At 46.5% G+C, this 26060-nt stretch overlaps 1 long non-coding RNA gene across 1 annotated transcript; it reads right to left on the bottom strand.

Annotated features, from left to right (window-relative positions):
- Positions 1-24248: 24248 nt before the first annotated feature.
- LOC135384123 (uncharacterized) lies at positions 24249-25102 on the bottom strand. Its single transcript, XR_010420267.1, has 2 exons — positions 24902-25102; positions 24249-24821 (listed from the first exon to the last, which is right to left on the bottom strand). It is a non-coding gene; the product is annotated as an uncharacterized LOC135384123 (long non-coding RNA).
- Between the last annotated feature and the right edge of the window lie 958 nt (positions 25103-26060).

Raw genomic sequence — 26060 nt, forward strand, 5'->3', positions numbered from 1 at the left:
ATTTGCCCATTTCTGCTTCTCGGCTATAAAATATGACCTCACCGTTATGATGCTGTGCCATTGCCCTGTGTTTCCATGTGCACTATGCACTATACTCGTGGCTGATCGTTTCGGCTGACCCAAACAAAAGACAAAATTTAAACCCGGCATCAATTTTTTGATGTCATCAACTTACCCATAGGGTGGGGTAAGTTGATGAAAATATGTAGCCTGACATTTTTGGCTCGTACGGAATAAATATCTGGTTTCGCAGCACAGTAATTTGCGGATCATTTCTCAAAGGTTTGGGGATTCAGTTAACGAATTATGGTACAATTTAGCCGATTATTCTGACTGCTATTAACAAAATTGTTCAACTGTCTTCAACATAGACCACCTTACCCTACCAACTACCACAAGCTCCGACGTCAATGGAGGATAAAGCACCTCAAATGCCTACAAGACGTTCGATATACTGGCGCCACTCTATTTACACAGTAATTATGATGGCTTTGAACGCATGTTAAAAGCGCTAAGATTGGACGGGACGAAACACGAAACACGTACATATCAACTGTTTTGTCCAATTTTAACGCTTTTAACATGAGTTCATCCTTGCACCAACAGACCCAAAATCGGTTCCTAAATGATGGCTTTAGGTGAGAGAAATGATTGCTGATGATGTTGATGTGGCGAACCGATACCATGTTCGGTCCAGTCATCACGAAGTCCGTAGGGGCCGCTGCGCGTCATCGGGTGGGTGTGAGGGGTGAGGGAATGTTTATTATTAAAAGAAAGAAGGAGAGAAAGGTTAGCCTGCGCTGCGGCGGCTTGCTATTTCCAGCAAAGAAAGTAGAAAAATAAGGAAGGAAAGAAAAACAGACATAAAAGGAAAAGAACCACGAAATTGATCACAGTTCACCCAGAAGGGCACAGATCCGCAGGAACTGAACAAGTGCCTTTGTAACCTGACTATGTTGTGTGGGGCCTAGCATCGTATAGCTAGGGAAAAGTCCGAAATCCTGAGGCGAGCGATGCGCGACCGTAGGAGAAGACGATGGTGGCGGTAACGGGTGCAGTGGAGCAGCAGGCGCGGAATGTCTCCAACACGTCCCCCAAGGTCGCCATTTTCCCATGTATTTGTTCCTATCCCGATGCGTGCAATGCCGGAGGCCGCCCTTAGATACCCCATTGTTACCAGACGTTGGCTTGCGTGGATTGTAGCGCGCTAAAGATCCAGTTGAAGCACAATCCAAGTCAGGCCAAGTCACCGAAGGAGAAATGGACGACTGCAGCGCCTGTGGCGCCTGGTACGACAGGTACGCTATGTGATGCACGCAGCCGTGCACTAGATCCTTCCGATCGCTCAACACGTTTAAAAACGGACCAAAAAGTGAAACACGACAGAGAAAGTTGTTATACGCGTTTTATTTGGACATATAAAGACTAGATTCATTCGCAGAAACAACAAAAACATTTTGCCGCTAAACTTAGCGCGCTGAAGTGATCCGGAACGGCAACAGTGGGGTATCTAGTGGCGGCCTTCTTCGTTGCACGCTTTTCCGAGGTGAGTTTGGGGGACCTGGTCTCCAACATGACACGTGGCGCAGTTGGGTGACGAAAGGTGGCCCATCTTGAAGAGGAGCAGTGGAGTCCGCGCCACATTCAGTCGGAGCCTGTGGAGCAAGGACTCTTCCTCCCTGGGGTAGCGGCCTACGAGTGCGTGGATCATCGTAGGGTCAATGGAGCGCAGAAAAGAGTTCGTCCTGACAGCGTCTTGGGAAAAGGCCTGAGAGCTATTCACATCTGCGAATGGCTAGCCGGCAGACAGACGAGGAAAGCAGGACGGAAGTGACAAACCCAGCTGCACGAGCACACCTGGCCGCAGAATTGGCGACGGCATTCCTCGAGATACCAACGTGGCCCGGAATCCAGTGGAACCACACGCTGTGGGCGTCGGATGGGTGATATCGCTTCGGAGCACGAATCCCATTTGCTCGTACACTTGTTAAGTGAATGTGGTAGTCTTGGATACGTCTACGTTAAAGACGCCGAGTACTATCAATACAGAATCTCCAGAATCCCCACTGCCCCTTTATACCTCGACTTTATAGTTATAGTTATGCCCGAAAAAAAAAAAAGAGAGAGAGAGAGAACGAAAGCGCCGATGGTCATTGGGATACAGAGAATGACTGGGGGTGGGGGGGATATGTTTATTGAAGAAGAAGAAAAAAGGAAAGGGGAAAGGTCAGAGTATGACTGATTGAGCACAGAGTGATTGGGTACTACAGCCTCTAGAGAAAACTGGTATACACCAGGGCCTCCAAAAACATTAGAAGATATCGGCGGTGTTGCACATGGTTCTGACGTGGGCCAATAATTGCAGCCATCATCATCATCATCATCATCATCATCACGTTTTCTCTGAAGTGATAGTGACGATACAAGGACGCTCAATGGGCGCTCCGATGTTTGCGTTTTTTTTCACATCAAGAAGAAGTATCGTTCGTTCTAGGAAACTCTCTTCTCTCCATCGAATGAAAATTGAAAATGTCTCCATTAAATAGCCTTGTCCGTTCTCATATGGCTTCATTTTAAAAATATGCTAAACGACGACGTTTCCGTCCCCCAGCGACGACCATCTCTCTTGTTTTTAAATCTCCGCGCGTCGTTTCCAATTACAGCGCACTAAATACTGGAGATATCAGCCTCGTTTCGACAGGATATTCTATGCGGACACTGTTCGAGTTTGCTCGCTGATGAAGCAAAGAAGCAAGCAAAAGGAAGACAGCCGCAAGAAAAGAGAGAAAATTAAAGATGCAATCGCTTAAAAGCGCAGATGAAATATGGACCTATACGTAGGTATGTTCACTAACTATTCAGGTTCATATTATTTACAGTTAAGCCTGCTCCATATGAGTACACTGTCTGGACTCTGCTGTGACTGTCATCATAATGAATTGCACACGTTTGGCTTGGCTATCATCATAGTATTATCCCACACGGGGGTAGATGAGAGTGGGCAGGGATTTTAGACATGGGACAGGGAGAGTGGCACTTGAGGCAGAAATTGTGGAACGTTACCATATACATAGAAAAAAAAATTCAAGCGAAACTGTCGCTACGCGGAATGGAAGCAGTGGTTTGCGCCAATCGAAACAGTGCCGTTTTGGTACAAAGTTAGTGTAATGTTTGCTTTTGCTTTTTTCCCCACTGGCTATCTTTGCTTCCGTATACCACTAATATGACCTGTACATTGGTGAGCTTCTTCTGAACTTCTTTGTGAACTGAACCCCCACAACATATGACTTCCGAATTCCGCAGGTGCTTGGTACCGCATTATTCTTCTTCTTCTTTTTTATATGGGAGCTTCTCAAATAAAGAGCTTCCCTTAGCTCTGTCACAGCGTTTGCAAAGAATCTACAGAGGTTAAAGTCTCATAATGTGCTAAAAGAAGAAGGAGGACGTTCCTGGACAGCCTGGGGATCGATCGAGCGATTTCGAAGCTAGAGTTGTAACTGTTGAGAGTGTCAGTTACATTGAGTCAGTCACATGCAAATTTGCATACAGCGGAAAGTCGTAGTCTCGGAGCAAAAACGAACGCAACATGCTCACATTCGGTTATCGATTTTCCGCTGACGCAAGCATGAGCTCCTGTTCCTTGGCGGACGTCACAATCGCATGGGACCGACATAAAGGTGAATTGATGATCAAATATAATCCGCAAGTTTCGGATCGAATCGTCCGCTTCATTCCTTGGCGGAACATAAACCGGAACGACTGGCAGCGACGTCACTGCAGCCAAAACACAGGCTATAAAATTTCATTGTAATTAATTTGTTGCAAATTGAAATATTTTGCACGACGACCCTGAGCATCACAAGATGCGTGTGAGAGCGTTACTTTGCTTTAGTTTGCGTCCGGTTTGCTTGCAGCATCGTACAGCTCTATCACCGCTCTTCCATTCATATGTGTCTTACCCACGATCTACTAGGTCATAACGACCATGTCATAATTAGCAACCCCTGTGAGGAGCCCGTCTACACGATCCGCTAGGGGCGCTGCTCATCGGCACGCGAGATAAGCACCACGATTGGACGATGGAAATTTGAATTCTGAACGCGCAGAAGCGCATGTACGACTACCGTAGCAGACGACAGCGATAGCTCCTATGAAAACGCGTAGAATGATGATGATAATGAACCCCAGAGTGAAACATCTGTGGAATATCTGCCGCTGCTACAGAAATACTCAGGTAAGCTGAAGTACAAAGTATTGAAGAAGTTGAGGAAGCCATAACTTGGACGATGACTAGCGCCACCGCTACCTTTCAAGAATGCGGCGCTGGGGAGGGGTGCCTACGACATGGTCGTTATAATCTAGTAGGTCGTGGTCTTACCATATAGGCAGGACAAAAACACGACTGGTACCTTATCCTGCTCGTAATACGAGCGTGCGTTATTAAATAGCGTGGTCGCTTTTACGACTACGCTTTTACTGCTATTATCTGATAGTTTTCTGACGCCGCACCTGGGAAAACAGCCAGTATGGTTTTACTGCCCCTCCGCATTGCAGATTTTATTGGCGGCCGACGGACATCGCCAAGACTCACGTGTGAGCTGTACGCCGCATTTCTATTGCAGTATGCCATCAATCATGAACAGGAAATTCCTAAAACCCAATGCCACCGTTATGACAACGTAATATTATATATTGCGGGGTATTATGAGGTACGCAGAACGTAGGTGAAAGAAGTTATCCAGTTGGCCAATTCAAATTTGCATTACTCTAGTTTAATTTTGCGCTTATTTTTGTCGCGTTGCGAGATATCTTAAAAAAAGGTGTTTCTCAAAATAAAGTGATCGATATCCCCGTTGCAAAAAAGAATAAACTACTGTAAATAAATGCTATCTGGGTATAAAATGCGCAACGGCGAACTTGGACTGACCTGGACATGAAAATACAGGCACCGAACTCAGACTAACCTAATAATAAACCAAGCAACATGCTGCTCCGTCGTGCCCACACTGCTAAGCCTTACGGCTGCTAAAGTGTGGCTTTCGTTGGCTAAGATAACTTGGACAGACATTGAAAAGCCGTGAATATGAGTGGTTAAATAGTGATGTCCTGTTTTTAAACACGGCATACCATCTTACGAAGCCCATCATGTAAAAGCCTGAGTCTGGGCACTGGGAGTGACGACACACAACACACGACTCGTGTCGACTCGACTCGACTTGACTTTGAGTCGTGTGTTGTGTGTCGTCCTTCTGTGTGCCCAGACTCAGGCTTTTACATTATGGAGTTCGTCCACCAGTTGGTCTACATCTACGCCATTTTGTCACCTTACGAAGCAATCGAGCATGGTCCTTGATTTTGCTTTGTTTCGAGAACGTGAATTTCGAGATTGGGGATTTCGCAAACGGGAATATCGAGGTCCTCCTCCTCAGGGTGTCACCACTTCCAATTTTATATTGGTTATATTGTCACGGGTAATAGGCGAGTGTGAGAGGACGAAGACGTTCTCTGGCATGGGTGGCGGTCTTTCCCTCTCGTGCTGGCCCGATAATAAACAGACTGAGTCACCTCCGTTTCTCTTAACATTTCTCATAACTATGAGCCCCAAGACGACCTGACCTGACAAGAAGCCCCCAGCCCCGTTGAGAACCGACGCCCGTGACAGCAGCACCCAGTGATGGCTCAGCTCCCGCCCTCCGACCACCGACCTTCCAGCGAGCGGCACAGCGTCATCATCAGCGTCAGCTCAACCGCATTTTTCACCGTTCAACAACTGCCGTTCGTCCACGTCGACTCGCGAGCTGTGGTGCCCGGGGTTCACCACTTCAAGGAGGGGGAGTAATGTTATGGTGAGCTAGAAGGCCTTACACCGTGGCCGTGGTAATACCATAGCCGTGGTAATGCCTTCTAGCTCACCATAGTAATGTAACGGCCGGTAGATGAAGATGTAGTGCATGTCACGCGCATCCATTCTCATGCATTAAATCATTACCATCCTGACGCTGTGCCTCTCGCAACATTATTATTTAACAAGGAAAACAATTGCATAATGTAGTTCGGACGCAATTCGCATCCTGCCCTTCGTAGTGGTGCGTAAAGAGAATTCCGAATGATGCTAGGTATTGGAATGATAATTTCGCCTCCCCCCCCTAACGTCCCCCCTTCATTGTCTTGATTTTGGATCGGTTCACAATCTTTATTAGGGATGTAAAATTTGTGGCCCGAAAAAAAAAAAGAAAACAGTCTCCTTTCATATTTTCTTTTCTTTTTTTTTTTTTGCTGTGGTTGTTGTTGTTGTTGAAAATTTTAAAAGAAATCAAAATAATGAAGAGACTGTTCAGCCTGTAACTTGTTTATCGGTTTGTATATACAGGGAGTGTATGTGCATGCAGGGTGTTCAACATTAAGCTTTCACTAGCACTTTATAAATAGGCGAACAAAAGAAAACTGGTGCCACTTTTTCTGTTCCTTGACTAAGAAACCAGTGCTACATAATTAGCAGCACCTGTTTCTTACACAAGTAGCGTGAAGTTATCATCCGGTTTCCTGTCATCGGTGTGTTTGCGTAGGGCTCGTGAAAGCTTAATTTGGAACACCCTGCATATACATTGAGCTGTGGTATCGTGTTTGCGTGTTTTTCGCACATCGCTCAGGCTCGCCTATCATGGGGTTTATCCACCAGCTGGCATGCATCCAAGGCTCTTGCGGCCGTTCTTGGCCACAATAAACTCATTGATTCATCTACACCATTTTATGTACATACGGGGTGTTACACAATAAAAGTCCACCTGCGCAGTGCAATACAAACATTGTTATTGTCTACATATAAATCTCTGAAGCACATTCAATCCTTGTGGATTTCAAAGGGATTGAGCATGGTAGTGCAAAGGTATGATGCAAAACGTACGAACCCCGTGTTCAAAACAATCAAGATGACGGTGGTACGAAGGGCTGTTGAGACGTGGCTCCCCCAGACGGCGACGTGTCGCTTTGGCAAAGACGTCTCCGCGTTGTTATTTACCTGTCCTTCAGTCAGCAGACGATATCTGTTTTTGTTGGCGCCTGCGAATTACGTCGCCAATTTCGTTTCTCACTTGTTCATTTCGCGAGCAAAATCTGACGTTTCCATGAATGCGAAATGAAAACGACAAAGAACTTCTGAACAACTGCGTTTTGATCCGGCTCGCAGTACTTGCACACAGCTCGCCCTTTTCCTGGAGTTGGCGATTCGCACAAGGAGAAATGCCTCCATACGTTCGACAGCAGACGAACCATTTTACAAAAGTGCCATGAACATTGCGGCCAAAGCGAAAACGATGAATGACAACGGCGATCTTTCGGCGCTGCTCATTGAAGTATTTTGTTGGCTGAATGTGAAATCGAAACTTGGGTGCCTCACAATATGTTGGCGCTCGAAGAACGCCATCTGGAACTCTTGAGCGGCTGAAAAAAAAAAAAGTTTTTTAAATATTTTTGGTTGTTGTTCCTGTCTTTACATCCCCAATCTTTATGCGTGTAAGTGCCGCTTCAGATTCGTAATACCTCTGCTGTAAATTAAGCATTTTTTAGCAATCTAATTTCAAAATTTGCGGACTCCAAGCCGCAGCAACCCTGAGGCGACTCGCGCGCCATCTATTGAGAACGCCAGCAACTAGGCTAGCCATCTGGGGGTCGTGGCCAGTCGCAATGTGCACTTCGTCGTCGGAGGCGCACGGTTGGTGCATCCTGGAACACCAGAACGTAAACCGGACGTTCGTAGAAATCGCCTGGATGCGAGGTTGTGCACACAGAAGGCGATACCAATCGACTTTCACAATTTTCATCTTCTGGTCACTCCACTCACGCCGTGACCGAGGGTAATGGAAGTGGAGCAGACGACACGGAGACGTGGAGAGAGAGAAAGGCCAATAGATGGCGCACATCGTCCATATGTTCATAGAGGTTGCAACACTCTAAACCAAACTTCTCAAGAGTTCCAAGTCTCAAAACAGGTCCAATAGTAATTAGTAACCTGTCTCAAATGCGTTACGTAGTACTCGAATATCACGTTGTACCTGCCCACCAATCCGAGGCGGGCTCCCACTGTTTCCCTCATGGAACGTAGAAGGTCATAACCGTGAAGCTTCTAAAAGTAGTAGTACTAAAGGTATGAAAAATTGAGAGGTGATGGCGTGTGTGTCATCACAAGCCAATAAGTTGTGCATGACGGTATCTGAATACATCGTAGTTATTTTTCACTTGATGGTTCCTTTAACTACAAACAAACAAGGACATTGCTGACGTAAACAGTTTGGTGCAACAGGAGTCAGGACCTTGCCGAGGCAAACCCAGCAAACCTTATCTCGCCTGGAAACTCTATCCCTAGCAGCATGACCTATAGAAGCCGAGCCCACGCCGGTAACAGGTCTATTAGCGCGCTCACCGGTCGCCTTATCCGGATGAGTAACTGTGCTCAGTTACTCAATTTATCCAATTTTAGATCCTGATCACAGACGCTTGTGTCACTTGCTTTTACACCGACCAAAACAATTGTCCAAAGGAATTAGCACGTCGCATTTTAAAGCGATAGCTTTATAGGGCCAGCCACCGCGAATATCCGTCCATAGCTTTATAAGACCACGTGCCGAAGCATTCGCCGTCAATGATGGCCCTATAAAGGTACCGTATTTAAAAGGGTTTTCCCAAGGACGCAGGCATTTCTTTCCTCTATGTAAGAAGGAAGTCACTGAAAAGGTTAGCCAGCGAACCCACATCTTCTGGATTACCGGTTCCAGGGCTCAACCAATTGAGCCTCTCCAGCGACTTCCAAGGGCGCGTCATCTGAAGGGACAAATCAAACACACTCTCTTACTCATCCCCCTTTCACTCTTTCATTTTTCTCACTCATACACACAATCATACCACGGGATCGACGCAAGGGGCAACTGTTGAACATGAGAGAACTGATGTTCTCAGGCTGGAACGACATAGAGGGGACAAATACATACAAAGCCCTGTCCCCTCGATGTTGTTCCAGCCTCAGAATGTCAGTTCTTTCATTCCTTTCCTCCCTTCTCTTTTTGCCGTCTTCACATCGCTGTATAGATCACGTAAAAAAAAACCTGTTCTGAACTGCTGCCGCAAAAGCTGTTCGACAGAGTCTACGATTAAAACACGTGGCTCATAATGCAGCAGGTATACATTTACCCAGCACTGAGGACTCGTTAATAATCGCGTATCACTAACGATCCTCGATAAGACGAACCTCGCATAAGGCGTTACGTATAACTCCCCTACTATATTCATAACCGTCACACGGAGCATTAACGTGAAACCCTTGTACTACGCATGCATTCAAACGGATCACCAGTGCTAATGGCCTACGGGCATTCGGTGGGTCCGCGCTCTTTCCCATCCAGAACTCCTGAGTTGGCACTTTGGGACATCGGGCGCCAATCGATTTCGCTTCACCGCAGAGAGTACGGGTCAAACTGCGATCGCGGAGCACGATCTGCGCCACAGCTTCTCTCCGTCCCATGCCCCCATCGATCTGTGGTTACAAGAACGACCATCAAGAGATCAAGGAGAACTTTGTCACTGCTGTTGTTGCTCCTCGCATTAAGAGATTCTGCTGTATGTGTCTAGATATACGAACATGCTATCTATCCATGAATGTACCTGTTACATTTCATGGGTATTGCAGGTGAAAGGGGAAGTTTTGTTATTCCTTTTTAACGCTGTACGACGAAACTGTGGTTATGAGCGGCGTACGGGCATGGACAGCTGGAGAGAAGACAGCAGGAAGGAGTGGGAGACAGGGGGATTAGTATGCGTCCTGGGCGACTTCAGCTGGAACTGCGTCGATATTCGTCTCGAAGGGTTTCCAGGAAACCAAGCGAAAACCTCAAACAGCACAGCCGGTGCCAGGATACGAACCCCCCTCTCCCAGTGACTGTTCAGCACGATCTTGAAGCTACCAGCAAAGACAGGATGATCTTATATACTAGGACATGCCGCTGGTAAAAGGGGCAAGTGCTATGCAATATGTTACGTGGGATGTAAATCTATGGACAAAGAAGACTACAGGACAATGAAAAGATGGCTAGGAAGCAAGCGAGCTCGTGAAGTTGATGCATAATGTATGCGTCAACGCACCGCACACTCAATGCACTGTGCGTCAACGTTGCGCCCTATAGGAAAGAGAAAATTTCGCACATAGGATGCAAGTTACAGTGGCATCAAATCAATGGCAGTGACAGAGGTGTCTATGTGCCCTTTGCGTCTCCTTCGAAGTGAAGCCGCACGCGCGTCGGTAGACCCTCTTCATCAAATTCGACGTGTTCTATAGGATGACTGTGGCTTCGTCTAGCATTCCGTCGGAGATATCGAGGTTGCAAGTGACGAGCGGGAAGCGAGAGCTGTCACTGTAAAATGTAGAGTCATATCTGTAATGTGGCTTCATGTCGCTGGGTTTTCGACGACGCGACGTACAGGACAAAATCTTCACGAAATTGACTCCTTAAGAAAAGAATGCGCTATTGCGCATGCGTTGATGTGAAAGGACGGTTGGTGGCGCGTTATTGCCGAGCGCTCTGCCTGCCGGTGGGCCGGAATGTTGCTCGGGGTATTGTGCGTTCTGGGCCGACTTCACAAGCAAGCTTAGCCACTCAGTAAGAAAAGCTGGTTGATGTGAAGAGACAAATCGCAACGCTGCTCGCTGCATCCCTTAAAGGAGTGAACAGGGTCATCCCAAAAAATTTCAGATTAAGACGTCTGATGAAAGTGCGTGTGTCATTATACCGAATAACGCGAAAGGTTTTGAGTTGTGCAATTCGTTTCTCAGAAAAAAACTCACATAAACATGGCTTGGCGCGTTCACCCTTAACTCGCCACTCCAGCTGTAACGAGGATGAGGAGGTATGATGCCATGTCACCGACGACGTTATAAGGAGAATGCGTTCTGGCTCAGTGGGGGTCAGCGCCTTGTCCCTTTGCCGCCGTAAACCAGTTTTGCCAGTTCTCCCGGACAATTGGGGATAGAAGCAGCTTCCGAATCATTACCGAGCCAGGAGAAAGGCTTTTTCAGAACCCCGAACCGCCGAGTAGCAGTCGACATTTCTCTGGGCATATCATCGAGCGTTCTCCTTATAGCGTCAGCGCGAGGTTCCAGGCAGATCACAGCCTGGTACTGCTCTTCACCACCGTTGCGCACGATCGCTTTTTGCGGCGTATTTTAAATTCAATTTCTGCGATAATTATTACTCTGTGGTGTGAATTACTTCGTGTGGTGCATCTTACTGGCCTATTTAACAGTTTTATAGGAAGAAAACTGGGTGTTAAAAGGGACTTTAATGCGTGTTACGGGTGTTAAAAGGGTGCTACTTTAATGGATGCGACAGCAGCCGCATCCATTAAGGAGGATTGTACATAAATCGTTACATGCGATTGTTACATCTAAGAAATCGTGTCGGGTGTATTGGCGAGTTGAGGTGAGCTCTTTGCGAAGTAAATGATGGCGGGTCACTATTTACAATGGAAATAACTGTTCTTAGGCTAGAACACACGAACAGACAAACACGACACCAGCCTCAATCTATCTAGGTAATCTTTCATATGTGCTCACGTTCATGGTATGCTCCGTATCGTCCCGTGTTGACCTACGATGTATGTGAGTGTGTATGTGGAAAACAAAAATGTAGGAGACAATGTTTAGAGGATGTGTGCGATGTCCTATTCGTTGAATGAGACCTCTTTGGGAGTCGTCGGTAACTTGGGTCAGCCTGGCGTCATCGGTTAGCTCGCTCGAGCGATAATCCCCAGGTGCGGGTTCGACCCCCGCCGCTGTCTGACCTTCTTGACGGCTATCATGTTTCGAAGCCATTGCAGAGTACGCAATTTACATACTTGCCAATTTGAAACGCAATGGTTGGTTTATAGGCTCTAACTTGCTTCTTTCTTGTGTTTATCAAACTGTGTGCGAAAACAATGAGATGATGAGTCCCTCAGTTTTCTAATGGGTTAAACTTGTTTCTCGCAGTCTAGTCCTTCTTGCTTCACAGTAATGATGCTAATACAACAGTAGAACTGCTTCACGCGCATCAGCTTTTGGCCCCTACTCGAGACAGTTCGAGAGTTATCGGCCTGTCTTTATCGTGCAGTTCTATTCCACATTTTACAAAAATTGTTTTTATAGTTTTTTATTGCGACGTAGGTACGTGTTCGCTGGCGCGCAGTCCACCCCTGCGCTAGGCGCTGTTCCTCTTTCTTTGAGACGTGGGAGACGTTAAAGTCACGTAGGTGCAGCCGCGGAGTTGCCGAGAGCGCTATCATTCTCGCTTCAATCGCAATTCCGCTGGAGGTGGCTCTTCCAGGACATTTCGTTGAGCGAAAGATTTGCACCGGGAGCGGTGCAACCGTAGAAGTTGCATTACATCCGCTTAAAGTAGCACAGAAGTCAGTTTTAACACCATGTTTTCTTCCTATAAAACTGTTAAGTAGGCCAGTAAGATGCACCATGCGAAGTAATTTACACCACAGAGTCATAATTATCGCAGAAATTGCATTTAAAATACGCCGCAAAAAGCGACCGTGCGCAACGGCGGCGAAGGGCAGTATACCAGCCTGCGATCTGCCTGGAACCTCGCGCTGACGCTATAAGGAGAACGCTCGCTGATTGGCCTAGAGAAATGTTGTCTGCTACTCCGCTGTCGTCTGCTACTCGGCTGTTCGGGGTTCTGATAAAGCCTTTCTCCTTGCTCGGTAATGCTTCGGCCGCTCCAAAACAGGTTTACGGCGGCAAAGGGACAAGGCGCTGACCCCCCCCCCCCCCAGACCAGCAAACCAGAACGAGTCTCCTTATGCTGTCATCGGTGACGTTCCATCATACCTCCTCATCCTCGTTATAGCTGGAGTGGCGAGTTAAGGGTGAAGGCGCGGAGCTATGTTTATGTGAGTTTTTTTTCTGGTAAACAAATTGCACACATCAAAACCTTTCGCGCTATTCGGTATATTGACACACACACTTTCATCAGATGTCTTAACCTGAAATTCTTTTGGATGGCCCTCTGTACTCCTTTAATGGTTCTTGTTGTTGTCGCTCCCGACGTGCGCATATCAAGAACTTCGCAGCAATACCTGGAAGGTGTATAACCACAGACGCGAAGACGCTACAGGAACATCACATTCGGAGTCCTGGACGCCAGAAACACAAACATGTCCGCGATTCCGGTGAGAGTTTGCTTGAAATATAACTCAAATGCACATGTAACACATAACGTTTTTAGCAAGAATTAGAAGAATTACCACATGGTTGAGAGTACCCAACGCATTGGCCGAGTGAACATTCTTTTGTTCGAGATAATGCTACAAGGTCATCGTGACGACTGGAAGATGGTTGTCTTTCCAGACGGATATCGGTACAGCTCCTCCTGAAGTCTGCCCTGGGTGCATATTAGCTGCCGGTTTCCGACTCATTCCTGCTATCCATTCCCCATGTGCCCACGTCTATTGATCGCATATAGTCATGGTTGTTTCATGGTGGTAACACACAATAAAAAGGAGAGATGGTTTCCAAGAGTGTTTATCGTTTTTATGCCTGTTTGGACGAGCATACACGCACACACACACAGTATTAACAGATAACGACGAATTGAAGCTCTTGAAGGTTATATCAGCCTACGTCAGCTTTAAAGTGGGACTCCGCAACAAAAGCACCACAAAGGTTGTGGTATATCCAATCCTCCTCAGGTACCTGCACACGCGGCTGCAGAATATGTACCACTGCGCCAATACACATTGTTAGAAGCCCATTGGCCGAGACTGTGCGCGCGCTCCAATTGGTCGACAGTGTTTTGAAATCGCATTTTGTACGCGCGCATGTGCGGGCAACGTCTCGGCCGTTTCAACACAGTTTCGAAATAGCACGGCCGGTACGGCGTCCTCCTGTGTTCCGTGGTGTCAATCGACGGAACAGTTTGTAGAAATTTGTTCGCGGGTTTATTCGTGCGTCAATGTGAGTCAACGCGTGTTGTGCTGTTTCTGAACACAACTATTATCCCACGAACAGATTATCAACTGCGGAACAGGACTGTTGAGTTGGAGCGGTTGGAGCGTGAAGAACAAGTTCGGGCGCCGTCGGATATCGCGGACTGACAACAAAGACAGAATTACGTGCCACACAAGCGCTTTCAGCTTCGCTGTAATGTATGATGCACTGCAAGCAGCGAAAAAATAACATAGAAAAGATGGTCATCATGAAATGGCACGCACTCATGGGACTGGCTCGGTATTAGGAATTGAACAATGAACATTGGGGCTCCTGATTGGCCAACTGGTTATGCATAATATCTACAATGTTGCAGTTTCGCTCGTCGTGTGCCCAGTGCTGTGTGGATTACGAGGGTAGTCAAACATAAACCACACTTTTACTGTAGAGCGCTTGTATTTTATTGTAGAAGCCCAACCGGTCTCGTTACATTTCCTTAGTAGTCCGTCATACGATGTCTGAAAAAGAGGTACACCCGTAACGCGTAACGTATTATTATAAAGTTTCTTGCTCGTGAGGGCGTAAAACCGACCGAAATTCTGCACAGATTGACGGCACAATTCGGGAATCAAACACTGTTAAGGCCGCGTGTGTTTGCCTGTCATAAGGAATTTGTGGAAGGCTGTGACGACGTTAGAAACGAAAGCCCCTATCAAAGCCAAGACTTGGCTGCCTGCTGGCAGGTGCTTGCAACTGTTTTTTTTTGGGACCAGCGCGTCATATTGCACATTGATTTCTTGCACGATCGTCGCACCATCAATGCTGCATACTGCTCTGAACCATTAGTGAGGTTAAACTTATCGCTTATCGCAGCAAAACGCGTGACCAACCAACACGTAAAGCGATTCTCCTCCATGACAACGCCAGACCCCACACTGCGGCCGTCACATGTGCAAAATTAAGGGAAATGGGCTGGACGCCACTGAAACACCCTCCCTATACTTATACTTATACTGACTTATCGCCTTGTGACTTTCACCTGTTTCGGTCACTGAAACAAGCACTGGCAGGTCAACGATTCGACGACGACGACGCAGTGGAGGAGTTTGTGTGCAACTGGCTGCTGACACAACCCACTTCTTTTTATGAAGAGGGGATAAAAAAGCTACCGACCCACAGGGAAAAATGCGTTTCTACATCGAGAGATAATGTAGAAAAAAATGCACACTTGGTTTATTTCTTACTACAAATAAAAATATATAAAATGAAAGTCCCGTTCATCCTTGATCCACCCTCGTACTACGGGCTCTATGGGGAGCTGTTGGAGCCTGGTACATCCGTAACCTTCGGGATGTCAGGAACATGTGTACGAAATATCTCGTTCCCTGCAGACTGTGTAGATTTTATTCGAACGAATTTATTACGAAGGTAGCGCTTCACTTTTGTGAAGAGAGAGGGCACCGAAAGCACCACCAGTTCTTAGACCTTTTGAGGAGTAACTGGCCTGCTACATATGTTGTGTCCAAAATGTCGTAAAGTTACACCATTGGTTATGGGTGCAATGTTACACCCCAGCAAGGGTGTGACATTACCACCTTCAACAGGTAGCTAAGCCACATGTAGAAGGGTGTAATAATACTAATAATAATAACAACAATCCAGGGTTTTACGTCTCGAGACAGCTGCGATCGTGAGCGACGCCACAGTGGTCGGGTCTCAGGACTAATTTTGCCCACTCTTTTATCATGCGCCGAAATCTCGATACGCCACCATTTACGTCCCTCGCGGAAAACTTAGCACCTTGTACCCTTTCACCAAGTTGCCGTCGTCCCCGGCCGGGTTTGAACCCGCGATCTCGGAATCAGCAGGCGGACACGCTACCGAATGAGCCACCGAGGGCAGCTAAAGAGACGTAATAGGTCTCTTCTATTTGGCCTCCACCGCCGGCACTATAGTTCAGGGGAGTTCCGCTGTGGTGCCAAGAGTGCGCGCCGCCGACTGAGACAGTGTAACCGCCGTATTCTTGAACAAGCCTCGACTCGACGCTCCGCCTCGACTCCAACGAGTGGAGGAAAGTGGCGCTGCTCCACTCGAAGAGCCCATGCGTTTCATGAACCCGCTTCGGGGATTCCTCCGCCAAGGCGCTCCTCGAGAAACCGTCTTCGAATAAAGCTGTAGTCTCGTCCCCAGCCGTCTTTCGGGACCACTCGAAAATGTTAATTATCGTGCTTAAAACACACTTATGGCATGAAAAATAAATGTAATTCTTTACTTTATTTCGACCAACGTGCATTACAAATACAAACACAAAGGTCTGCAAGTGTTTGAAGAAGGGTGCAGGTGTTTCGAACAGGGAAACAGACTGATAGGTTTCCTAGTTTTCTGGTCTGGCAACTACAACCACAACGGCAGCAGCTAGCTTAATTGGATGGTCACCTCGTATCAAATAATATGAAAGATGATGTCACTGCTTGTCACTCTTCTATTATGTTACAATATGTGGCGTGAATGACTGTTTGTTAGCGAATGGGTACGCTTACCCAACGCCTTGAGGTTAGCTATAAACAATCAAACAAACAAAACAGATTTTACAACGACATCCCGAGCAAAGAATCGGGGAGACCATTCTTGGGAAGTCACCGCGAGCATGTCGTACGAACTTTTATGGCCCTCAATCGCGATCTGCCTAAACGGTGGAGCCTGTTACCCCACCCAACAAACGGAATTCGTACTATTGGAACAACAACTGCAAAAAAAAAAAAAAACGAGAGAAAAGAAAAACATGAATGGAAGATCTGTTGAGCCGTTTCGGTGATAGCTGGAGCAGGGGTTGGGCCAGCTTGATACAGTATAAAGATTACGGAAAAACATTGAGGAGGCAGATCAGATGTTTTAGATGTCCAGTCAATGTACTGTTTCTTTTTTTGCACCACTTTTTGCGTGAAAACACCCTTCAAACACACCTTCTTTGTGCTAAATAGCGCGACAGAAGGAAAATTTATTACACCTTGTCTTGAAAAGTGTGCTTACGAGAAGGTGCGGGATTTTTTCCACAACGCGGCACACCGTCGTTTCTGACATATTCACAATGTCTCCCGTGGCAGTTCGAAAAGACCTAACGCCATAAAATCGCATGTCGACGGGCAGCTGTAGCACAGGAGGTATATAGAGGCAGCCCACGATTGCACACATTTTCCTCCACTGGCAATGTATCCAAAAGGCTTCGTACGGTTTTCTTCATGAAACAGTACCGTATACCATATGAGGTACTCGTGATCATCAAAATGGTCAAAAGGAGTTTGATGGCCCATTATTGAACGTTGTCGCTCAGTGATAATGTTGTCAGCACCCAGTTAAAGGCCATCGTGGCACAAAACGCAGTCGATGGACGCAGCGAACGACCTGTCTTCCGCCATGACACCAGCCAAACTCGAGTTGAGGAGCGTTCTCAAGGTAGCACCGATGCTACCTCGAGATTGTCGAGGAATGCACGGAGGAATTCCTCCACTCGAGGAGCGTTTCGAGTCAAGGTCGATTTATGAAGCGCAAAACCGGCCTCGAGGAGCAGCTCGAGTCGAGTTTCGAGTCGAGGCTCGTTCAAGAATACGGCGGTAAGTGTAGGTTGAACACTAGTGCTTCCAAAACAGACAAGCGGGTATAGGTGTACGCCAGTCGTCTGCTGCATGGTGTGCTGTGTGCATCGCGGCCACTGCCACGTTCTTTATGCTTTCCTTTCAATACATAACTTAAAAACCCGAGACTAGGGGACAGACAAACACAGACAAGGTCTGACCTTGTCGGTGTTTGTCGTTTTTGTTCCCTAGTCTCGGGTTTTTAAGTTATGGATCTATACCACCAGCTCGCTTGCTACCTCTCTATCCTTTCCTTTCAAGTATACTGTTTCTTTTCTTTTCTTTTTTTGCGTGTTGTGCTTCATTCGCTTTAGTAGTCATTCGAATAGAGGCCACCAGCTCCCGTGGCATATAGTGGTCAGGATGATCGCTTTCCACGGCGAGACTGGGAGGTGACACGGGTTCGAATCCTGTCACCGGCTGTGTTGCCTGAGATTTTCCCTGGGTTTTCCGAAGACTTTCCGGACGAATGTCGGCCCAGGGCCAATATTAACCCCCCTGTCCCCCACTCCTTCCTGCTGTCCTCTCTCCACCTGTCCACGTCTGTACGCCGCTCATAGCGACAGCCGCTTCGCGGCGGTAACACGGAATTAAAAAAAAGAGAATAGTGGCGAACTCGGGTGGTCATTTCATGGCAACACGGCCTATAGCGCTCAAAAACTGCTAGGTCGGCTCCCGAGCTGGTTCGCGTGACTGTTGCCAACCGGACATGAGTGCCAGGAATCTAGCACTTTTAGTCGCTTGGCGCTGCATGCAGGATGCAAATAGAGGCACGTCACGATCCAATAAATATGGGGGCCTTTCTCCGCAACATTTGTGTTAAATGCACGCAGTTACAACCCTTGTGGTCTTGAGCAAGGTGCTAACGTTCGTCGAGTTACCACGTTTTTCACATCTTTTTTTTTTCCTCAGGGTTAGGGGGGTGGTTCGCGATCGGTATGATACTCACCTATTTTTTTATTTATTTTTTTAATCATTTCGAAGTCTCCCTTTAATGATGCAAGAATCGTTCTGCCACTCTTCGCGGCTGGCTACGCGTCACCTTCGTCGTCGTCTACTTCGAGCTTTATCACGACGCACCTGCTCTGCTTTCACTAAATACTGTTCTGGCGCGGCGTTCTCTAATTCCCAAATACACGCGTCACACATACCTGACCGTGTCAATGTGGGCCCTGCACCCTCCTGCAGTCAGGGTTAAGATACCGGGTTTGCTAAGCAGGAGGAAGATTTATTTTTTTTAGCCTCGATTTATTCGAGAGTTCGGCAGACAGACTTGAAGTTCTCACTGATACTTCAACAACGCCGTCTGCCTCTTTCTGTGCATTTGTGGTTCCGGATCTGGATGTTGAAAGATCTGCACATCCATCGCACGTCACTTCAGCAGCTGAGCTGTTCGGGACGCATACGGCATTATAGGTTTCATCGCGACTCAGGCGATCAGCTCTCGCTAACTGAAAGGCCTAACTGAAAGATAATCAATGAATTTTAGGCTATTAGTCGTTTAGTGATTGGATATACTCTCCGATATGTCCACCTGGCCGTACAACCCACCTGCAAAAACGGTATCTGATGCATTTTTTATATAAAAAAACGTATAACGCTTAAAAGTAGCACCCTGTACACGGATAACATAACATGGCAGACACTAATTACCTGCAATACAACTTACCTAATACAAGTACTATGGTACATCCTTAATTATAACTGCTATATTTTCATCTCTCATGTTGCTTTGCTTAATTTAGCTTTCGCACTAAAGCGGTACCATCTAAATGCCAATGCCCATCACTAAAGTCATTTGTAACTTGTTCAGTGACGTCAAATGATGAGGAGAAGTGCTGAACAGGGATGCGCCATATGGATGAGTGCTCTTTGACCTTTATTACACGCCACGGTCAAATTATCTTTGTGTTAACGAACCCCCACAAGCCTATGTTGCGCCGAAAGAGTGAAGACTGAGTATACTGGCCATGCAGTTCATAGTCTACACTTTTGTATACGCCTTTGTAGTCGAATTATAGGTAGCACTGCAATTACAAACTCTGCGAAATTTGTGAGACAAAGCCTTCAGAGGGTTCCCCTGCTGGAGGATTTAGGACTAGATCACGTTCTCGAGCACAGCGCTAGCTCGCACACCGTATTGTCCTCGCGGATCAACCCGTTCCAACGCTTGCAGGAAATTTGAGAACCTTGCAATCAAATTGCAGCGAGTATACGGCAGCTGTAAGCTCCTTCGCCATACTTCATTTCGGGACCCAGGGATTTGAATGCGTCGCTCACTATTTAGAGTCCGAAACCGCTGGGGGGGAAACGACAGAAGAGGATCCGCGGGTTAAAACCTCGTGGGCTTTAAAATAATTTGCATTCAATCCCCGGAGCAGATCTACATGATAAAATTAGTTGTGACGTACACTGATATGGCATAATAAGTTTTTACAGAAAGGAATGCGCTCGCAATGTGTATAAGTTAAAAATATAGCTTCAGTGTTAGGGACGTTATGTGCTACCCAGACGTAACCATAACTCGCGAGCGCGTGATATGTGTTTATTATGAAACAGAGAGGGGAAGGTTAGGTATGGCAGTGGGTCGATACGTCGCATACCAGTTTACACGAGTATACGCTCTTGGTAATGGTCAGGATGATGTAGCGAAGGGAAGACGACGTGGAGTCGAGACGGTGTTTGAAGGCAGTGGTAAAGGCAACATTTTAGCCTTACGGGGTTGAAGGGTGCTCCAAAAGGATGCGGTATAGTCGCGGAGGAAGTGTGAGAGAAAGCGTGGGGTCTAAACAGACAGAAGAGAGGGGGACTACGTCATGTTGCCATTGGGCCTGCATCTTGGAGGGGGTAAGGGTAGAAAGGAGGTGTCTAACGGCCGCCCGAAGACAGCATTATCGGGGAAAGAGCTGCGTGCTGGTGGGCGCTCAAAGCAGCTCTGTCTGCTTCCTCACTACCGTTGATGCCGATATGTCCGGGGATCCACTGCAGTGCGATATTGCGGCTCACAACTGCCACCCCCAAGTTGTATTGCCAACTGTAGGCCCCCAAGTTGGCCACACAATGGAGCGCAGGTCTTGAATTTGTAAAGATGACCCAGCACTGAGCGGGGCTGGCTAGTATATATATATATATATACTAGCCAGCCCCGCTCAGTGCTGGGTCATCTTTACAAATATATGCTTACAATTCAAGGATCATTCATGGATCTCATCGGCACAGCGTAGGGATGTGACACGCTCTTGGGCCGGCACAAACACTGTGTCTCTGCAAGACATCAATGTTCCAGTGTGTTAGCAACACCTCTGGAGGCCGCAGTGCAAAGCCAGTAAGTACATATATATATGTATATATATATAGTTGAAATAAATGGGAGACAGAAGACGAAAGTAGGGGATGTAACAAAAAAGGGTTTATTAAAACTTCAGAATCATAAAAGTTAGGGAGGATGTCTACGTTACGGCGGAAGCTCCGCCTTCTTCGGGACAAAAGAGCTAAATGTGGCCACGAGGCTGATAACAGGCTTGAGAATGACGTGGTCGGTTGGGGGAAATTCCCGCCACCTGGCGGTTGTCAATTGGGGAAATTCCAGAGCGTTTTTGTGTCAGGTCTAGGAGTGGGGTCATCGTCCTTGTGGGTCAGTGGGGATTTGGATCTGGCTGAAACGAGAAAAGGCAACAGGGTCTTATCTAGGTTGTTAAACTTCTTATTGTTGACAGCATGCCAGGGTCCTCGTTAATGGCCGATCGGAATTTGTAAATTAGGTAAGATTCCCCTTGTTCCCGGGAGCGGTCGGAGGTAAAGTTCGACTGGAGAATAAAAACTGAGGCTTCGTTGATTGAATGTTCTGGTTGTTTGAAATGGCGTGAGACTGGAAGATTAGGTTTCTTGGTAACATCCGATCGGTGATTGTTGAATCTAATTCGGAAAGAAGTTTTTGTCTGACCCACGTATTTGGCCCGGCATGTGTTGCATTGGATTACATAGATAACGTTGCATGAGTTACAGTCTACGTCTGCGTTGATCTTGACGGTAAAGTCGGAATTCGTACTTCTGACCGTTTTTGCGGTCTGCATTAACTTGCAAATCTGGCATCTCCTGCCATTACATGGATGACAGCCCGCCGGAGGGCTAGTGGGTTCGCCTACTTTAGAGCGGACCAAGCTATCTTGTAAGTTACGTGTACGTCTGTAAGCGACACGTGGTGAATTAGGAAATATGTTTTTCGTGCGTTCTGACTGGAGAAGGATACTGTGGTGGCGGCTAAGTATGTTGTTAAAGTTTGGGATATTTCCGGCGAATGTTACAGTTAAGTTCACAGCATTACTTTCTGATTTGTTTTGTCTTTTCTCCAGTAAGCTTAGACGGTTTGCCTTGGGAGCTCTGTTGAAAGCATCTTGAACTAGATCGGGTGGATACTGACGACCGACAAAGGTTTGTTGCAGCTGTTCTAAATTTCTGTCCAGATCGTCGTCATTTGAGCAGATTCTCCTATACCGAAGGGCTTGACTATAGGGAATGGCCAGTTTCGTGTGGCGAGGATGACAACTATGGAACGACAAGCACTGCTGAGAGTCTGTGGGTTTACGGAACAGATCAGACGTTAAAACTCCATTGGTTAGCTTAATTTGAACATCAAGAAAGCTAGCAGTGACGGCAGAATAGGTGTGAGTGAAGTTAATAGAAGTATGGAACTCATTGAAATCGCGTATAAATTCCAATAGGCTGTCTTCCGAATGTGGCCAGATCATAAATATGTCATCAAGGTAGCGCTTGTATAAAGTGGGTTTGTCCTCACGCGTGCTCAAGAATGCTTCTTCTAGTGAACCCATGAATAGATTTGCATAGTTTGGTGCCATTTTAGTGCCCATAGCGGTGCCGTTGACTTGTAAATAGTGGCCATCGTTAAATTCAAAGTTGTTGTTCTTTAGGATCAGTTCTAGTAGAGTAGATACGACAGATGGATCACAAGAAGAATCAGAGTACTTTGAAAAAGTCGCTTCGGCTGCAGTTATGCCATCATCGTGAGGAATATTGGTATATAGGGAAGAAACATCTAACGTAACTAGGAGACTAGATGGGGGTGGCTGACATTGATTTAGTATTTGCAGGAAGTGATTGGTGTCCTTGATGTACGATGGTAGTCGCGGGGGTATGTCCTTAAGAAGATGATCTACGAAACGAGAGAGTTTTTCAGTGGCTGTTCCATTGCAGGAGACGATTGGACGTCCGGGGTTCCCCGGTTTATGAATCTTTGGGAGCATGTAGAATCTACCTGGCTTTGAGTTACGGGGAAGAAGGTATTCATATAACGCCGAATCGATATTCTTTGCGGCCTTTAATGCCTTTAGATGTTTTGTGATATCTGAAACAATCTGTTCCGTGGGATCAGTGTCTAAAGTTTTGTAAAACGTGGCACAAGCCAATTGTCGCCGTCCCTCATCGATATAATCCTGCATATTCATTACGACAATTGCACCACCTTTATCTGCCCTTTTGCTTATTAGGTTTTTCGATTTATATATATATATATAATCAGCGGGAAAAAAGCCATTAAAGAGACAAGCAAATGACACTAGACGTGTTTGAAATGCAAAATTACAGATTAAGATAGCTTCTATGGCTGCACGCCGAGAAACAGATAATAATGGATAATAATGGATATCCTCTGGTGTTGTCGCATCGTTCCATTATATATATATATATATATATATACTGCATGACAAAGATAATGCTGTAGAATTTGGCACACGTAGAAGATGTCCTGCGCGAAATATTGTAGCCTCATGGGACTGACTCACTGGGGGTGACAAAGGCTGAGGACGAACTATCCCGACTAGATGCCCCGTTGGTGAAAGCGGACGTCGGCGCCTATCATTCACATTGCCCACGTTTAGCTGCATGAGGTTCCATGCAGGCAAGGAATGGATAGGCAGATGACCGCGCTTGGGAGAGACCAAGCCGGGATATTGGGAGTAACTACCTTCACCACGAAGTTTACAATAAAAGCACATTAGAAAGAGCAGAAAGCTAAGATGGTTAAGATGGAAGTTATTCTACACTCTTAATTTTTTTACTCCCTTTTAGGTGTAATCCGGTGGTGTCATAACTCACCCCCTAAAGGGTGTATGGGAACACCTCTAGGAGAGGTTACACCCTCCAGAAAAAGGGTGTTTTCTGTTGGGCGAAAAACACCCTTTGGGGTGTAATCAAGAAGTGTCATAACTCACCCCCTTAAGGGTGTACGTGAACACCGTGCGCAGGATTACACCCTTAAAAAAAGGGTGTTTGCGCATGTACGCAGCACGAAATTTCAGTTTTCTGAGCTGCCTGCAGCTGCAAACTGTAAATCCGTGTGAAAGGACAAAGAGCGAAATGTTGTAGAATTGCACACCCCAATTTCAATTGCAAATTTCAGACAAGTACGTCACAAGCAGTACAATATACACTCTAAACCCAGTGAGGGATAGGTGCCGCCTGATCAACTGGCACGACACCCCTGCTGACGCCAGGAGCCACAGTGTACCTTACGTATTAAAGGAATACTTGTACCCATTAATACGCGAGATACATTATGCCTCTCGGGTTCCCTAACATAAAATGACCTCCACGTTTGAAAAAAAAAAGAAAAAAAAGAAAATGCACCAAGGACATCCCAATTGAAACACCAAATTTTATTGCCGTGCACATACCTTTAAATTGAATCCCGTACATCATCGTTGGCCGAATGGAAAGCATACACGGTTCACTAATCCCAACACACACATATGGAGCACATGTTGCATGGACAGACAACCTCCGATGAACCAGGCAGTACTCCAAACATCGAACACACAGCCCTCGGAACTCCGAACAGGCACTGCACAGCTCAACCAAGATCATTCTTAGTGACGAACACGACAGTTCCTCAAACGAAATGGCCGATGAACAATTGTCCAAGCTAGTGGCACCATACACACTTCGATGCGAAGCAGTTACAGTTTTGCACGCGTGTATGTGACCGTTGAGACAGGAAACTACCTGTGAAGAAACCGAAGTTAATATCACGCTGGTATTGTTCAAACGTGAATGCTAGAATAGTACAGCATTTTGCGACTCACGTCCTTGAAGTTGATACAGTCCCACGTGCACCTATAACGAAAGAATACAATTAGCCTCGCTTGTAATGTACACATCATCACTTCACCGATGTAGCCGATCTCTCCTGCCGCCATTTGCAATGCGTCCACTGTCTGCAACAGAATGTACTGCGATGGTTAAACACAAGTAAAACGCGGGCGTCGTACGTGGAATCCCAGCTAGGTTGACTTACCTTAAGCAAACATTAAGCCTGTACTGAAAAAACAAGGTTGTCATCCTTCTCAAACGCGAGGTTGCACAGCACACAACAGGCAGGAAAGCAGCGAGGAATACACTGCGGAAGAATACGAGGTGCCACTGGTGCCACGTCACTCCTCACGGCGGGAGCGCGCAGCAACGTAGTACGCTCCAGCGAAGGCACACATACTTAGCCTGCACACGCATTATTCAACACGTACAAGAATTTTCAATACGCACATGCGTACACGGCTCAGTAGGCACACATTATTCAGTGGGACACACATATTTGGCGATTGGGATCGCTGTGCTTGCTATTTGATAACTGTTACGGCTGTTTACCGGCTGTACTTTCTGAGGGAACTTTTTTAACCGGCTTATGTTCGTCACACGATTTAGAGTGTAGACTCAAAATTTCTAGCGAGGTGCCCCATTGTATGCATCTGTAAGGAGCATGAAGCATGTCATTGTACTTTCAAAAGACACATACAGTTCATGTACAAAGCTCTATGCCCGTTATACCCATTTTACGCCTCTTTTACACCCAAGCTCAGTGGATGTTGTAAATAAGGTGTTAATTTTTTATTACACCCATTTAACACCCCTCATCCGAGGGTGTTTCTTCGAGCTGGTGTAATATGGGAGTAAAAATCAGTTTACACCCCAATTACACCCGGATTACACCCTAAAGGGAGTAAAAAAATTAAGAGTGTAGGGTTAAGGTATAAGTAGCTTCTTTTTTCTACGTGTCAATCGCGAGGGGGCTTGAAATGCAATAGATAATGATGTAGTGAATATACAAAAACGAAAGAGAAACCTAGGAAGAGCTAGATAAGAATCTACATGTGAAGTGTTTCCAGAATTCTTGTTGGTTTATTAATGCCCCACGGGTGGATTGTGTTGATACTATGTATAACAAATGATCCCCTATCGCGTCTGTAACGGCCGATGCTCAATCCAGTTGTTAGCACGCATAATTTAATGTGGTCAAAGATATGCTCTCGCCCGAGACGCCGATGTGTTCAGAAATGTCAAAGTAGACGAAAAATCGGTGAAACGGAAACCGAAACCCTCCCGTTCGTTACTCTGGCGTGTAGTGTGCAGTCGCGCATCCAGGTAGTGCTCCAACGCAATATTGATTCGGGCGCCTGGAT

This window comes from Ornithodoros turicata, chromosome 2, assembly GCF_037126465.1.
Source record: "Ornithodoros turicata isolate Travis chromosome 2, ASM3712646v1, whole genome shotgun sequence".
Taxonomy (NCBI): domain Eukaryota; kingdom Metazoa; phylum Arthropoda; class Arachnida; order Ixodida; family Argasidae; genus Ornithodoros; species Ornithodoros turicata.